Source organism: Pongo abelii, chromosome 8 (genome assembly GCF_028885655.2).
Source record: "Pongo abelii isolate AG06213 chromosome 8, NHGRI_mPonAbe1-v2.0_pri, whole genome shotgun sequence".
Taxonomy (NCBI): domain Eukaryota; kingdom Metazoa; phylum Chordata; class Mammalia; order Primates; family Hominidae; genus Pongo; species Pongo abelii.
In genome coordinates this window covers 129,092,989-129,111,199 of record NC_071993.2, presented here as the reverse complement: position 1 = coordinate 129,111,199, position 18,211 = coordinate 129,092,989, and the positions used below count along the sequence as shown (strand labels likewise).

Sequence of the window (18,211 nt, the reverse complement as noted above, 5' to 3'; positions counted from 1 at the left end):
AGAGGTTGCAGTGAGCCGAGATCACGCCATTGCACTCCAGCCTGGGTGACAAAGCAGGACTCTGTCTCATTACAAGAAAAAAAAAAAAGAAAGGAAACTCTCCGCTGTCATGAAGATTGAATTAATTCTTGCTGCTTAATTTGCTCTTTGCTCAACTTCTTTCACATTAAACACAGTTAAAGCAGCCCAGATGCCCACCTGCAGCTTGTGGAATATTGGGAAATGCTGCCTGTCCTGCACTGGCTGAGTGTTGCTGTAATGCTGAGTTCCTTGAGTTCCTCAAGAGCTAAAGAAGGGACCTTCAAGTTAACCTTAGAGCACCAAGCATAGCTTTAAACAAGATGTGCACATATATATGGCACTTTCCTCTGTCAAGCAAAGTAACAATAACCACACAGGGCCTGAGCAACAGACAACCTCAGCCTTTCTTGATGACCAGACCCTGGGGATGGCTCACATACACAGATTCTCCTGTCCTCCTGGTCCTTTGTTCCTCAGATGTCCACAGAGCTGAGGTCTCCTCCAGGAGCAAATCTCATTCAGACCACATCTTGTACACAGAGCAGGGACCCGACCTAGGGAGACCTGCCCAAGCTGGGGGAGGCATGTCTGCTGAGCTGGCTCTGGGTCCTTCTGATGTCGCCTACTTCCTGCTCATTTGCAGCTCTGAGCTCAAACATCAGCTCCCCAGAAGCGCCTTCCTTGACACCCAGGCTAGGTCTGGGGTCTGTGCACCTGTCTTCTTGCTTCATAGCATGGATCACAGTTTCTAGAGTTGAAAATTATGTTTTTTGGGACTTGCTACAGAAACACCCAGACAATAGAAGTGTTAGAATGGAGTTACTGAATGATGATATGTTTTCAAGTGAGATCATTATAATAATAGGATTGAATGTCTTTTCTTCCTCCCCACACGGTCAGAGCTATAAATGGGAATCATGACAGCCCCATGGCCAAGGGGAACTCCAGAAAGTGGTAATGCAGGGGTCAGGGTTGCCCTTCCCTTCTGAAATCCACATGCTTGGAGCTTGGAGCTCGGGTGTCCCCTGGAGGGCTCTCCAGAACTGAACAACTGTGAAGCCCACCTTCAGGATTTGGGGCTGCGGGCTGGCATATCCCTTATTTCACCATAGAGCTTTCTAAACAAGTCATGATGCATGAAACCCCCAGAAGGGCTGTCGAGTGGAGACAGCTCTCATCACAGCATCGCCACCACCTCTTTCCCGGAGAGGGACACACATAAGCCAGGACCCTGACACTCCCGGGGACAGGTGATGCCCCCTTTGGCTAGGTGTTAGACAGTCTCCCAACTTCCCATTGGACCGTGTCCTCCCACTCCCCAAACGAGTCACCCTTTAGAGCCGTGGTTATACATTTCTCTTCATTTCCAACCATCAGGTGGTGCAATACATCACTTGTGCAAGTGTGCTTTAGTAACCGAGGCCGCTTAGAGCCCCCGGAGAACAGCCTCCCAGGAGGCCTAAATGAGTCCATTCCCAAAGGAAGGAACAAGGGTAACAACTAGGACTCAGCTTGCTGCAAAAGGCACCCACAAGGGCGCCAGGCTGAGGCTCCATGGCCCCAGCTCAGTAAGAGGAACCTCCAATTAGCAGATAGAAGAGGTTTCAGGCTGAGTGTGGGAATTTTCCTCTGCCAATGGCTTCTCTTCCCTCAGAAACAGAGAACAGAACCCAAGGCTGCCACTAAAATTCAGAGTTTCAATAGCATTTGTGCTGATGAAACAAGAAATCATTGTGACCGGTCGGCAGGATAGGAAGGTAAGACTATTGTGATGTTATTAAAATTGACTTCTTGAATAAGATAAATTAGTTTGTAATTAATGCAACAATTAATTGTGGTCAAAAAGTGTCAAAAGCAAATACTATTGAAGTAAACTGCCGGCTCACTGCCTAGAGGCTCTGAGGAGAGGTCTTATTGTGCTTACCTCCCTGCCTCCCTCGTCTGCCTGAAGGCCCAGTCCTCCCAGGCACTGGTCCCCCAACCCCACATCTCAGGACGCCCTAGACCCTGCTGCCTCATCTGACCTTGTCTCCACCCCCACCTTCCAATTCCCATGCCTTTTTCTGCACTCAGATCAGCAGCCTGAACTCTCATATCCCAGGATCATCACGGAACAGACCCTTAACCTTCCCACCTTACCCACACCAGCTGCCCTCTGAGAACCTACCAGGTTCCGACCCTCTCAAGGGGAGGCTGATTTTCCTTCCACAAGCCCAGAAGATCATTGCCTCAAAATAGAGTCAGGAGGCCGGGCACGGTGGCTCACACCTGTAATCCCAGTACTTTGGGAGGCCAAAGTGAGCGGATCACCTCAGGTCAGGAGTTCGAGACCAGGATGGCCAACATGGTGAAGCCCCATCTCTACTAAAAATACAAAAATTAGCCAAGCGTGGTGGCATGTGCCTGTAATCCCAGCTACTCCGGAGGCTGAGGCAGGAGAATCACTCGAACCCAGGAGGCAGAGGTTACAGTGAGCCAAGATTATGCTACTGTACCCCAGCCTGGCTGACAGAGTGAGACTCCGTCTCAAAACAAAACAGAAAAAAAAGCAAAACACACAAAATAGAGTCAGGAACCCCACCCCCATGTTCTTTCTAAGCCATGTCACTTCCCCCACCTGCAAAACTCAATGTCCCTTTAATGCTATGATGCTGTAACTGAGTATCCCATTTTTCTAAGAGAAAGAAAATGGTTTTAATTATTTTTTTTCTTTTTTCTCTCCTTCTTTTCTCATGTTCCTCACTTCCTACTTAGCTCTTTAGAAATGCAATTATAACTTTGTAACCTTGACCTTCCCCTCACCAGACACTCCCTATAGGACAAGCTTATCTGACTATGTGCTCACTTAGAAGCTCCAGAGCCAGAAAGCTCTCCCACCAGGAGATTGCCTCAAGAGACAATGGTCAATTTCCAACCTCAAGTATGCCCACGACGGAACTCCTTCCCACCTGGAGAGCATCTCAAGACAACGACCACCTTAGAACCTAGTTTTGTGCCGGCTGGACCACCTGGTGGATAAGGCACTGAAGTGAGTCCAGTGGTCCCCCACCTACTCGCTCCCTCCCCACCTGCTGTGCATGCTAAGTCCCCCCCTTTAAAAGTCCCTGCTTTCTGCCCCAAAAGAAAAGCAGTGCCCTTAAAGGCAGAAGCCTGTACTTTTCCCCCTAAGCTAAGCTTTAGAATAAAAAGTCACTTTTTTCATGTCAGCCCTCACTCTTGTCTTTTGGTTTGTGTGTTTGTTTATTTGTTTTTTGAGACAAGGTCTCACTCTTGTCACCCAGGCTGGAGTGCAGTGGCGCCATCTTGGCTCACTGCAACCTCTGCCCCCTCTCCCCCCAGGGATTAAGTGATCCTCCCACCTCAGCCTCCCAAATAGCTGGGGCCACAGGTGCACACCACCACACCCTGCTAATTTTTTGTATTTTTAGTAGACGGGGGTCTCGCCATGTTGCACAGGCTAGTCTCAAACTCCTGTAGCTCTTGTTAATTGGACTGTACAAGTGGTGAGTGACTGAAGCTTTGGTTTGGTTACAATGCTATTGAGCACACTCCTTTTACTCTCTGAGATATCTCCTACAAAAACAAACAAACAAACAAAAACCAACAAAAAGCCTCACCTGGGAGCCTCTGGCCTCCCAGGCTTCTTGTTCTCTATTATCCCAGGACCTCAGCCCCATCCAGAATAATGAGCCAAACACAGCTAAGGGGCTCAGCCCCTTGACCACTGTGTACAAGAGAAAGACTCAGGCACCGTGACTGTTGAGGTGCAAAGAATGACCCAAGACCCTGAGCTTGAAGCAGAGGAGATTTACTCACCCGGATGGGTACACATGAGGGACTGCAGCCCCTGCAAAGGCTCAAAGACCATCTCCCTGAACAAGCCACAGGGACTCAACAAAGCAAAAGCCAGGGAGTTTTATAAAGAAATGTGGTTGGTTGGTTTTAACCAGTCCTTCACTTGTCAGTTTCCAATTGGCCAGTTACGCGGAGCTCAGTCTGACTGAGTGCTGAGTCTCAAGTCCACTGAGCCCAGATAGAGCTGGGCACAAGTTCACCGTCAGCTGCTCTGCTTCTTCCTTAGGGAGCCCTGACTGCTGGAGTCTCACCCCCATGGTGAGTGAGCACACAGGCTCAAATCCCAGTGAAATGCTCTTTTATCACCATGGCTTTGTACCACAGGTAGAAGAAAGCCAGACTCCTTACCAGGGCTGGTCGGGACCTACAAAACTGAGCCCTCACCCACCTCCCTGGCTGCACAGCTCACCATAATTTGCCTCACCCACTTTTCTCCAGCCACGCTGGCCTTCTTTGCTGATCTTAAAAGTACAGCAAGCTTATTCCTCCTATACCTGTTACACTATTCCTACACCATACACACCTGTTACCTTATTCCAGAATGTTCCCTTTCCAGAACCTTATGTGGCTGTCTCCTTCTCAGTACACCAGGTCTCTACAGAGAGCTGTCCCCTGCACTTCATCAAAAATAGCCCCAACCACAATGACACTACTTCACACCCACGAGCATGACTGTAATTAAAAAAAAAACAAAAAAAAAAAAACAAAGTAACAAGTATTGGTGAGGATGTAGAGAAACTGGAACATTAGTACATTGCTAGTGGAAATGTCAAATGGTGCAGCTGCTGTGGAAAAGTTTAGTGGTTCCTCAAAAACTTAAACATAGAATTATTGTATGATCTACCAATTCCACTTCTAGGTATATACCTAAAACAATAGAAAGCAGAGGCTCAGATACTTACGTGGACACCCATATTCATCACAGCATTAGTCACAACAGTCAAAAGGTGGAAGCAACTCAACTGTCCATCTACTAAAAATACAAAAATTAGCTGGGCGTGGTGGTGCACGCCTGTAATCCCAGCTACTCGGGAGGCTGAGGCATGAGAATCACTTGAACTTGGGAGGTAGAGGTTACAATGAGCCGAGATCTCGGCCACTGCACTCCAGCCTGGGTGACAGAGTGAGACTTCGTCTCAAAAAAAAAAAAAGAAAAAATGGATTGCCGAGCACGATGGCACACGCCTGTAATCCCAGCACTTTAGGAGGCCGAGGTGGGCAGATCACGAGATCAGGAGATTGAGACCATCCTGGCTAACATGGTGAAACCCTGTCTCTACTAAAAATACAAAAAATTAGCCGGGCGTGGTGGCGGGTGCCTGTAGTCCCAGCTACTCGGGAGGCTGAGGCAGGAGAATGGAGTGAATCCGGGAGGCGGAGCTTTCAGTGAGCCGAGATCGCGCCACTGCACTCCAGCCTGGGTGACAGAGCGAGACTTCGTCTCAAAAAAAAAAAAAAAAAAAGAATGGATTAGCAAAATGTGGGCTATACATACAATGGAATATCATTCGGCCTTAGAGAGAAAGGAAATTCCGACATGCAGCAACATGGGTGAACCTTGAGGACACTACGCTTTAGTGAAATAAGCCAGTCACAGAAGTGAAATAATAATCACATACAAATACTGTATGATTCCACTTACATGAGGTACCTACGGTAGTTTAATTCACAGAGACAAAGCAGCCAGCTGCAGTAGCACATGCCTATAATCCTAGCTACTAGGGAGGCTGAGGAGGGAGGACTGATTGAGCCCAGGAATTCAAGGCTGCAGTGAACTATGATTGCACTACTGCACTCCATCCTCGGCGACAGAATAAGACCCAGTCAGAAGGAAGGAAGGAGGGAAAGAGGAAAGGAAGGAGAGAAGGAAAGAAAAGGTTCTCAAGGGTTGGGGAGAGGGAGAATGTGGGCACAGAGTTTCAGTTTGAGAAGATGAAAAAGTTCTGGAGATGGATGGCGGTGATGGTTGCACTGCAATGTACTTAATTCCACTGAACTGTCCACTTAAAAATAGTTAATATGGTAAATCTTATGTTATATATATTTTACTGCAATAATAAAAAAAAAATAGCCCCCCCGACCGTGGTTACCATTGGAAATTTTATGATGTGTTTTTTGCCTGTTAGCGCCTCATAACGAAGCTTCATTCGAGCAGATCACAGCTGAATTGTTCACTGCTGATTCTCACGTGCTAGAGCAATGCCTGGTAAACAATACACACTTATTAAAGATTCAAATATATTTACTCACTGATGTCTGTTTACTCACTTGCTTATCTGACTCCTCAATTGGCTGTAAGTTCCAGAGAGCAGGGCCCTTGTTTGTCTTGCTTCTCTAGAGATCACAGCACCTAAATAAGTACCAGAGGCCCAGCAGGGAGGAGCTTCCCAAATGTCCACCAAGCCAATAAAAAACCATATCCACGTCACATCACGATGTGGGAGCTTGTGACTGAGGTCTTGTGCTCTGCTGCAAAGCACTATGGAAGACCTCTGTGAGACAGAGCCAGACAAAGTGCTCTTCCCCTAACAGGGACACCCGTAGGAGCCTGGACTAGGATCCCCCAAGATGGCTTCTTGTCTCCAACCTGCCACTGATTTATGGCAGTGAGCAAGTGCCTCGTCCTTCGGATCCACCATACACAAAACTGAAGAATAATGGAGGTGGACCAGATCAGTGTTTCTTTCCAACTCTGATTCCAAAACTTTTTTTTTTTTTTTTGAGATGGAGTCTCGCTCTATCGCCCAGGCTGGAGTGCAGTGGCATGATCTTGGCTCACTGCAACCTCTGCCTCCCAGGTTCAAGTGATTCTCCTGCCTCAGCCTCCTGTGTAGCTGGGATTACAAGCGTGCGCCACCACGCCCGGCTAATTTTGTATTTTTAGTAAAGACGGGGTTTCACCACGTTGGTCAGGCTGGTCTCAAACTCCTGACCCTGTGATCCACCCACCTCGGCCTCCCAAAGTGCTGAGATTACAGGCATGAGCCACTGCGCCCAGCCCCAAAACATTTTCTTCTAAGAGCCATTTTGCAATATAAGGCCGTATAGGGTAAGTTGCACTGATGGAAGGTCGGGGTGCAGGGAACTGGATTCTCCCCTCCCCACTTCCTCTTTGTTCTGGGCCGATCCAGGAAGCATTGCTGTTGGCTCCAGGATTTCCCAGAATCCAGTTTGGAAATGACTGGCCCAGCAGCCTTAGTGACCCAGGGTTCTAGTTCTCACTCCTCCACTCACCCAAATGACCTGGGATGATTAACCTTCCGAGCCTCCTTCTGAGTCTATAAAACAGGAGTCATCAGCCCAGCTCATGGAATAATGAAGAGAAGCAGATGAACTCATGCGTATGAAAAGGCTTCACAATGCTCTATGCAAATGGTTATTTCACAATCTTAAACATCACTCCTTGCTGGGATATGCAGAGAAACAAATGCATCAAGTGCACCCACCTAACAGCCATCCTCCAGGGGAGAGCAGGTCCTTTTTTTTTTTGAGACAGAGTCTCACTCTGTCACCCAGTCAGGAGTGCAGTGGTACGATCTTGGCTCACTGCAACCTCTGCTTCCTGGATTCAAGCAATTCTCCAGCCTCAGCCTCCTGAGTAGCTGGGATTACAGGTGTGCGCCACCACACCCAGCTAATTTTTGTATTTTTAGTAGAGACGGGGTTTTACCATGTTGGTCAGGCTGGTCTCGAACTCCTGACCTCAAGTGATCTGCCCTCCTCAGCCTCCCAAAGTGCTGGGATTACAGGCATGAGCCACCACACTCAGCCCACTCTTTTTTAAAAGACCACTTCACCTGGATGACTGCCACGCCTGGCCAGGTGTGAAGGGGACTTCAGAGCAGGCTGGTGAGGAGCCAGGGGTTTTAGAGCCTCACCCTGACCACACCCACAAACACACACTAACCTCAACGTCCTCTCCAGGAAAAAGCACTGTGAGGGGACGCAAAGTTCCTTATTTACCCTCTTCCCCAGTGGATGGCAAACACTTTGGGCAGAGCCACAGCAGCGGAACTCAGCTAGCACATTGTTGCATGACACTGACAGCTGATTCAGAATTTAATCTTCTTTTACAACAAATCAGTTTTGCTCACAGGTGGCAAAGGTGGTGTCACCATCCCATTCCCAGCTTCACTTGCAGACAGGAAATCAAAGTAGAAGAGTTTGGAGGGGTTAGTATTGGCTCCCAGCATCTGCGTTCCTTTCTGCTGGCAACATAAGCCTTATTCAGCATCGCGGAACATATCAACCAAGCCACTTCTTGGACAGGCACACTAAAATACTATCCTAAAAAATCTAAACATAAATTGTTGATTTCGACCGTGTTTTACAACTTATTTGGGGTGGACGGAAGAAGCAATGGAAGAGGGAGGAGGAGAAAACCTAAATATATAAATGCACATGCCACACCAAATGTTTGCAACCATCTAGACGTTAGGAAGGGGCTGAGAGGGAAGCCATGCAGAACAGCACATCCCCAGTACCTGTGGGGGCTCAGGGTTTGGAGGCCACAGGATGACGTTATGCAAGCCGGAGTCCTCCTGCTGAAATACAAAGGGATCTCACCGTTAGGACAGGTCGCAGGGAACAGGACCAGATGGACAATCTTTGCTGTTTTTGTGGGGTTTTTTTGTTTTTTGTTGTTGTTGTCGATGTTGTTTTGTTGTTTTGTTGAGACAGAGTCTTGCTGTGTCACCCAGGCTGGACTGCAGTGGTGCAATCTCAGTTCACTGCAAACGGCGCCTGCCAGGTTCAAGCGATTCTCCTATCTCAGCCTCCCAAGTTGCTGGGATTACAGGTGCATGCCACCACGCCCGACTAATTTTTGTATTTTTAGTAGAGATGGGGTTTCACCACATTGGCCAGGAAGGTTTCGAACTCCTGACCTCAGGTGATCACCCACCTCAGTCTCCCAAAGTGCTGGGATTGCAGGCGTGAGCCACCGTGCCTGGCCATGGTTTTTATTCCCAGGTGAAACCCATGAGGCATGCTCCCACGCTGCCCATAGTGTCCCAGAAATGAGACAACAGAGAGAGAGAGGAGGAACCAGAAGCCCGAGGGTGTATGAAGTACACAATGGCCAGGACTGGGCAGGCCTGTCCCTTACCCTTTGCCCTAGTGACACAGCTGCTCCTCAATGCCTGGTCTTTAATCTGTGAACAGGAGGTTTCTGCAGACTTGCATCTTTCCTTCCAAATGTTCCCTAGCAAGCAGGATTCAGGGACCTCCAAGTGCACTCACAGTCAGTCTCCTGAGGTGCCAGGGGCCTGGGTGCGATGGGGAGTGTGCCCGCTGGGGCAGAGATAGCAGTTTGGAGGCGTTCACAGTGATCCAGGTGTGAGAGGGTAGGGTTGTGACAGCAGGGATGGGGAGCAGAAAAACTGTTAGAAAAGATCATGTCATAGATATGTGCTGCCTTTATGTCCTTTGAGAAACTGCTCCAAGTGATATTGAAGGGGCTGGTATAGAGCTGGGCTCATCTTGGCCCTGTAGAGGCGGGTGTGTGACTCATGTGGCTATCAGAGTGTCCCATATTCTGGGCACAGCAATTGACTTCAGAGGGGGCACACGACACAATCAGGGTCACTCAGATTCCTTATGGAGGCTGATCAGGAGGCTGAGGCCAGGCACGGTGGCTCATGCCTGTAATCCCAGCACTTTGAGAGACTGAGGTGGGAGGATCACCTGAGGTCAGGAATTCAAGACCAGCCTGGCCAAAATAGTGAAACCGCATCTCTACCAAAAAAAATACAAAAATTAGCCAGGTGTGGCAGCACGCACCTGTAAGCCCAGCTACTCAGGAGGCTGAGGTAGGAGAATCACTTGAACCTGGGAGGCGGAGGTTGCAGTGAACCAAGATCGCGCCACTGCACTCCACCCCAGGTGACAGAGTGAGACTGTCTCGAAAAAAAAAAGAGGCTGGGCCGGGCGTGGTGGCTCACGCCTGTAATCCCAGCACTTTGGGAGGCCGAGACGGGCGGATCATGAGGTCAGGAGATCGAGACTATCCTGGCTAACACGGTGAAACCCTGTCTCTACTAAAAATACAAAAAATTAGCCAGGCGCCTATAGTCCCAGCTACTTGGGAGGTTGAGGCAGGAGAATGGCTTGAACCCAGGAAGCGAAGCTTGCAGTGAGTGGAGATTGCGCCACTGCACTCCAGCCTGGGCAACAGAGTGAGATTCCGTCTCAAAAAAAAAAAAAAAAAAAAGGAGGCTGGACCACTGGCCGGAAGAAGCATGGAAGGCTGGACCTGCCAAGGGCATCTTTTCCACCAGGCTGGGGGCACCTCCCTGGACGCTAGGGAATCACAAAGGAAAGTAGAGCGCGATCCAGTGAGAGGGATCCCCAGAGCCATCTTTTGAATCTCTGGACTCAGCCACTATTGCAACCAGACCCTCTCTGTGGGCTTCTCAATTCTATAAGCCAATGATCCCTTTCTCTGCTTATGGTCACCGAAGATGGGCTTCTGTCTCTTACAACCTTAAAAAAGGTTCTAATTAGCTGGAAATTTGGAAGGCTAAATGGCCAGGCCATTCATCAATTAATTAATTAAACATATCGTGATTTATCAGATGGGGGGTGGAAGTAGGTGGAGTCAGGGGTGACCCGCAGATTTCTGTCTTGGATGGCCAGGTAGATCATGGTACCCAAGAGAGGGATCACAGGAGGATAAGCATTATGGGGGCAGAAGCTGAGTTTGGGTTGGAGGGACTTGGGGTGGCTCTGGGTCACCAGGTACAGATAGGTCTGGAGCCCCAGTTCCCTGGCAGAGCCCTGAGTCCCGCAGCCAGACACACCCACGCTTCATTCCTACTTGTTTCTCTACCAAAGGCAGACCTCGTCTGGTCCTGGAATCTAAAGGCAACCCCACTTCTCCGACCTCAGCCAGACATGACCCAGACCTCTGCCAGACTGGGTCATGTCTGGCTGAGGTCGGAGAAGTGAAAACTTGCAGAGCTAGAAAAACATCTGCTCACTCAAGGAGAATGAAGACTGAGGAGGGGAGATGGAGTCAGGAGCTGGTAGGAGGTGAGAAATGAGGAACAGGTGGAGTGGGATGTGGGTATTGAACCCCCACACCAGCATTTTTACCTTCCTAACTAGTAAAGATACGTAGCATTAGAATATCCGTCGCCTGCAAGGATGCAGTGACACAGGCTCTCATGCCCTGGTGAGAGAAGTTGACATCACTGTTCTGGAAGGCATTTTGACAATGTATACAGCAAGTGCCTTTTGAAAGTACTAATCCTTCGTTTGACACTGCAATTCCATTTCTATGAGTCTATCCTAAGTAAACAGTGTACATTCAATTCTGGACAGCAGGATTTCGTGAAAGTAATGGGGAGAAAAATGTAACTCATTTTCAACGTTGCCTCTATTCAGGTAGAAATTCATCTCAGGTTAAAGAAGTTTACTCACCTCCACTAGGCATTCTGTTAAAGCAGTTAAGCCAAATGTTCTTGTATTCTAGGGTTTCTCAACCTCAGCGCTGTTGACATTTTGTGCTGGATAATTCTTTATTGTGGGGGACTGTTCTGTGCATTGTAGAATACTCTGCAGCAACACTGACCTCTACCTACCAGATGCCAGTAGCACCCCATCTCTGAGTTGTGACAACAAAAACTGTCCTGAGACATTGCTAAATGTCCCCTGAAGCACAAAATCACACACCTCCCGCCCCATCCCACCCCCTGCCCACTGTTCTATCTTGTTTGTAGCCAGTAGTGGGGCCTGCAGGGAGCTGGAGGTCCAAAAGGATCCGTAAGACCCCAAAGAAGGGGTTGAACCTGAGCTGCTTGGTTTGTTAATGAGCAGGACTAAAGACCAAAATATGCCTAGTGGCCCGTACTGTGCACATTGAGGGCACTCACCCAACAGCTATGCCCTTCTCAACTCTAAAACACAAGACAGAACATTCCTTTAAGTGGAAACTACTGGGAGGCGTGCCCGAAGCCAACCCCAGCCAGCAGGCACATTTGTTTGGCCCACAGAGTGCTTAACAATAATTGAAATTAGTTGCCAACATTTTTTTAAAATGTAAGATTTCTTTACACAATCTCTTCCAGAAAACAGAACAGGAGCAAGCACTTCTCAACTCATTTTGTGAGGCTACTATTACCCTGATATAAAAACCAGACATAAAAGAAAACTACAGAGAAATATTTCTTACGAATTTAGATACAAAAGTCTTCAACAAAGTGTTAGCAAATTGAATCCAACAATGTGTAAAAATAACTATACCAGGCTGCTTCAATATTTGAAAATCAATCAGTGTAGTTCAATATATCAACAGGCCAAAGAAGAAAGATCATACAATTACATCGATTGATGCAGAGAGGGCATCTGACAAAACCCAACACTCATTCGTGATAAAAACCCACAGCAAACTAGGAATAGAGAACTTCCTCAACTTGATTACAAGCATTATGTTTAACAACAAAATTACAGCTAATATCTTACTTAACAGTGAAAGACTGAATGCTTTCCTCCTCAGACTGGGAACCAGGGAAAAGTTCCCAGTGAGAGTCCTCTCTCACTGCTCTTGTTTAACACAGGACTGAAAGTCCTAGCCACTGTAATAAAGAAGAAAGAAGGGAAGGGAAGGGGAGGGGAGGGAAGGGGAGGGGAGGGGAGGGGGAAGGAAGGAAGGAAGGAAGGAAGGAAGGAAGGAAAGGTATACAGGATGGGAAAAGAATAAATAAATAAAACTGCCCCATTTGCAAATAACGTGATTACGTACATGGAAAATCCCAAGAAATCTACAAAAACAAACAAACTTCTTGGAACTAATAAGTGAGTTCAGCAAGGTCACAGGATACAAAATCAGCATGCAAAAATCAATATATTAATAATGAACACATGAATAACAAAATTAAAAACATGACACCACTTACGGTCACTCCAAAGAAAATATAATACTTAGGTATAAACATCATAAAATATATGCTGGATCTATATGTTGAAGATTACAAAAAACGATAGTGAAAAATAAAATAGGCTCAGTGTGGTGGCTCACGCCTGTAATCCCAACACTTTGGGAGGCCGAGGCAGGCGGATCACCTGAGGTCAGGAGTTTGAGACCAGCCTGGCCAACATAGTGAAACCCTGTCTCTACTAAAAGTACAAAAATTAGCCAGGCGTGGTGGCATGCACCTGTAATCCCAGCTACCCATGAGGCTGAGGCAGGAGAATCGCTTGAACCCAGGAACTGGAGGTTGCAGTGAGCCGAGATCACGCCACTGCACTCCAGGCTGGGTGACAGTGTGAGACTCCATCTCAAAAAAAAAAAAAAAAAAAGAAAAAAAGAAAGGAAAACAATGGGCCAGGCGCGGTGGCTCACGCCTGTAATCCCAGCACTTTGGGAGACCAAGGTGGGGGGATCACAAGGTCAGGAGATCGAGACCATCCTGGCTAACACGGTGAAACCCTGTCTCTACTAAAGATACAAAAAATTAGCCAGGCGTGGTGGCGGGCACCTGTAGTCCCAGCTACTCCAGAAGCTGAGGCAGGAGAATGGCATGAACCTGGGAGGCGGAGCTTGCAGTGAGCCAAGATCACTCCATTGCACTCCAGCCTGGGCAACAGAGCGAGACTCTTGTCAAAAAAAAAAAATCCCAGAAAGTATTTTGTAGAGATGGATAGATTTATTCTAATATTAATAGGGAACGTCACAGGTGCAAGAACAGCAAAACAATTTTGGAAAAGAATAAAATGAGAAGACTCACTGTACCTGATTTCAAGCCTTATTATGTAGCCACTGTAATCAAGACAATCAATGGACAAGAATAGCAAACCCAGAAACAGAGCCACACAAACATGCCTAGCTGATTTTTGACAAAGGTGCAGAAACAGTTTAATGGAGGAAGAATACTCTTACAAATGTTGTTAGAAAGATGGACATTCATAGGTTAAAAAAAAATACACACACAAAAAAAATGAATCTCAACCTCAAGAGAATGAGAAGACAAGCCACAGGTAGGAAGAAATTATTTGCAAAAGGCACACTTCATCCAAAATATACAAGAAACTTGTAAAACTCAACAATAAGAAAACAAACAACCTAACTTTAAAATGGGCCAAAGACCTGAACAGACACTTCACCAAATGAGATATACAGATGGCAGATAAGTATATGAAAAGATGTTCCACATCCTATGTCAACAGAGAAATGCAAATCAAAGCAACAAGATACCACTATATACCTATTAGAATGACCCAAAATCCAGAATATTGACAACACCAAATGCTGGGGAGGATATGGAACAGGAACTCTCATTCACAGCTGGTAGGGATGCAAAATGGTACAGTCACTTTGAAAGACAGTTTGGTGGTTTCTTACAAAAGTAAACATACTCCTATATGGTTCAGCAATCACGCTCACTGGTGTCTACCAAAAGGAGCTGAAAACAATGTCTGCACAAAAATCGGAACACAGATGTTTATAGTAGTTTCATTTATAATCGCCAAAACTTGGAAGCAACCAAGATGTTATTCAGTAGATCAATAAATCGGTACATTCAGGCAATGGAAAATTATTCAGTGCTAAAAAGCAATGACAAAGCAATGAAAAAACATGCAGGAACCTTAAATGGACATTACTGAGTGAAAGAAGCCAATGTGAAAAGGTTACATACTGTAGGATCCAACCATATGACATTCTGGAAAAGGCAAAAACTCTGTAGACAGTAAAAAGATTCGTGGTTGCCAGGGATTGAGGGGTGTGGGAGGGATGAGTAGGTGGAGCCCAGAGGACTTTTAGGGCAGTGAAACTACCCTGAATGATACTATTCCTTTGTCCAAACCCAGAAAATGTGCAATACCTAAATCGTGTACCTTACACAAAAATTAACTCAAAATGAATCATGCACTCAAAAATAAAATGTAAAACTTCAAAACTTTTAGCCAAAAAAAAATAGCAGAAAATCTTCAGGATGTTGGTGTAGGCAGAGTTCTCAGATTTGATACCAAAAGCAGCACCCCTAAGAGCAAAAACTGATCAACTGTACCTCATCACAATTATACTCTTTTTTTTTTTTTTTTTGAGACGGAGTCTCACTCTGTCGTCCAGGCTGGAGTGCAGTGGCGTGATCTCGGCTCACTGCAAGCTCCACCTCCCGGGTTCACGCCATTCTCCTGCCTCAGCCTCCCAAGTAGCTTGGACGACAGGCGCCCGCCACCACGCCCAGCTAATTTTTTTTTGTATTTTTAGTAGAGACGGGGTTTCACCATGTTAGCCAGGACGGTCTCGATCTCCTGACCTCATGATCCGCCCGTCTCGGCCTCCCGAAGTGCTGGGATTACAGGTGTGAGCCACTGCACCCAGCCTCAAAATTATACTCTTTTGCTCTGTAAAAGATGCGCTTAAGAGGACGAAAAGACATGTTACAGAATGGAAGAAAATATCTGCAAACCATGAGCTGACAAAGGATTAGTATCTAGACTATATAAAGAACTCTGAAAACTCTTTAAAAAATAATAATAATAGGCCAGGGTGCAGTGGCTTACGCCTGTAGTCCCAGCAATTTGGGTGGCCAAAGCAGGTGGATCACGAGGTCAGGAGATTGAGACCATCCTGGCTAACACGGTGAAATCCCATCTCTACTAAAAACACACAAAAAAAATTAGCCGGGAACGGTGGCGGGCACCTGTAGCTCCAAGCTACTTGGGAGACTGAGGCAGGAGAATGGCATGAACCTGCGAGGCGGAGGTTGCAGTAAGCCGAGATCGCACCACTGCACTCCAGCCTGGGCAACAGAGCAAGACTCTGTCTCAAAAAAATAAATAAATAAATAAAAATAATAGGCTGGGTGCAGTGGCTCAAGCCTGTAATCTCAGCACTTTGAGAGGCTGAGGTGGGCAGATCACGAGGTCAGGAGTTCAAGACCAGCCTGCCCAACATAGTGAAACCCTGTCTCTACTAAAAATACAAAAAAATTAGCCAGGCATGGTGGCACGCACCTGTAATCCCAGCTACTCAGGAGGCTGAGGCAGGAGAATTGCTTGAACCCGGGAGGCAGAGGTTGCAGTGAGCCAAGATCATGTCATTGCACTCCAACCCAGCTGACAGTGCGAGACTCCGTCTCAAAAAATATATATATTAATAATAATAATCTAGTTAGAAAATGGGCAAAAGGCATAAACCAATTTTTCACCAAAGAGAATATGTAGATGGCAGATAAGCACATGAAAGGTGTTCAACATCTTTATCCAGCATCAAAATGTAAATTAAAACCACATGGAAATATCATAACACACCTATCAGAATAGCAACACCAAAAAGTGACACCACCAAATGACAGCCAGGGTCCAAAGACCAGATCCCTCATACGTTCCTGGTGGGAATGAAAAATGCCTTAGCAACTCTAGAAGTTTGTCAGCTCCATATCAAACTAAACATGCAACTATCATACAACCCGGCAACTGCACACTTGGACGTTTATCTTAGGGAAATGAAAATGTGTGTTCTCAAAAAACACCTGCACACACATGTTCATGGCAGCTTTATCTGTAAATGACAAAAACTGGAAACAACCTAAATGAGCTTTAATGGATGAATGGTTCAACAAAATGTACAGTACATCTATTCCTGGAATACTATTCAGCAATAAAAAGGAATGAACTGTTGATACACACAGTACTTGGATAAATCTCAAGAGATTCATGCTGAGAAAAAAAAAAAAAGCCAATCCTTAAAGATCACTTACTGTGTGACTCCATTTATATAATGTTCTTGAAATGATAAAATTATAGAAATAGGGAACAATAGGGAATAGGAATAGTGGTTGCCAGGGGTTAGGGATGAGAGGAGAGAGAGGTGGGTGTGGCTGTAGAAGGGTGGGCATGGTCTGTTATCTTGACTGTATCCATGTCAGTATCCAGGTTGTGATATTGCATTACAGTTTGGCAAGATGTTACCCTTGAGGAAAACTAAGTAATGGTACATGGGACCTCTCTGTATTCTTTCTTTCTTTCTGAGACAGGGTCTTGCTCTGTTGCCCAGGCTGGAGTATAGTAGTGTGAACATGACTGTCTGCAGCCTTGACCTCCCAGGCTTAAGCAATCCTCCCACCTCAGCATCCCGAGTAGTGAGAGCTACAGGTGTACACCACCACACCCAGCTGATTTTTTTTCCTTGGTAGAGACGGGGTGTCCCTATGTTGCCCAGGCTAATCTTCAACTCCAGGACTGAAGCTATCCTCCCGCCTCGGCCTCTCAAAGTGCTGGGATTAAAGGTGTGAGCCACTGTACTTGGGCTCTCTGCATTGTTTCTTTAAGCTGCATGTGAATCTACTAATATCTTAAAATAATAAGTTTAATTTAAAAACTTAACATTTCATAGAAAAATATGGGTTTCTGAGTTCTTTTGAACTCAGAGTATTGGGCCCACCTTCCCACAAGGCAATCACCCACTGGAGCTGATGGTGGCTGCCCTCTTTAGACAGTAGGACAAGAACTCCCTGTTTGCCAGAGCACTTGCCTCTCCCTGTTGTCTCACACCCAGTCTTTTTTCTCCCTTTTCAGGATTTCTTTTTTTTTTTTTTTAATTATACTTTAAGTTCTAGGGTACATGTGCACAACGTGCAGGTTTGTTACATATGTATACATGTGCCATGTTGGTGTGCTGCACTCATTAACTCGTCATTTACATTAGGTATATCTCCAAATGCTATCCCTCCCCCTCCCCTTCCCCCCACCCCACAACAGACCCCGGTGTGTGATGCTCCCCATCCTGTGTCCAAGTGTTCTTATTGTTCAATTCCCACCTATGAGTGAGAACATGTGGTGTTTGGTTTTCTGTCCTTGCAACAGTTTGCTCAGAATGATGGTTTCCAGCTTCATCCATGTCCCTAACAAAGAACGTGAACTCATCCTTTTTTATGGCTGCATAGTATTCCATGGTCACACCTAGTCTTTTAACACAATTGTTGTTTCTGGCCTACCCCTAAAGACGCTGGAGTTTGACAACTTCTCTTTTGACACTTTGTTTTCTTGCTTGAGAAAAGAAAAAAAAATTGTAGAGGCCGGGCGCAGTGGCTCATGCCTGTAATCCCAGCAGTATGGGAGGCTGAGGAGGGTGGATCACCTGAAGTCAGGAGTTCGAGACCAGCCTGGCCAACATGGTGAAACCCCGTCTCTGCTAAAAATACAAAAATCAGCTGGGAGGGAAGAAAAAGGCAGAGGGGAAATGAATTACAGTATGTGGGTTTTTAGATCCAATTTTCTCATTCAAGGAACTCCATGTCATTAATCTAAACTTTCCAGTTTGTGTGAGATAAATGGGAAAGTGTCTCCCTGATTTTGTTCACTAAGGCATTAAAACTTCAAATTTAAA

The 18,211-nt window shown here is 46.3% G+C and overlaps 1 protein-coding gene across 9 annotated transcripts in view; it reads right to left on the bottom strand.

Annotated features, from left to right (window-relative positions):
• The window catches only part of TACC2 (transforming acidic coiled-coil containing protein 2), a 229,954-nt gene that overhangs the window by 210,812 nt on the left and 931 nt on the right, over positions 1 to 18,211 (bottom strand). The window lies entirely within an intron of this gene.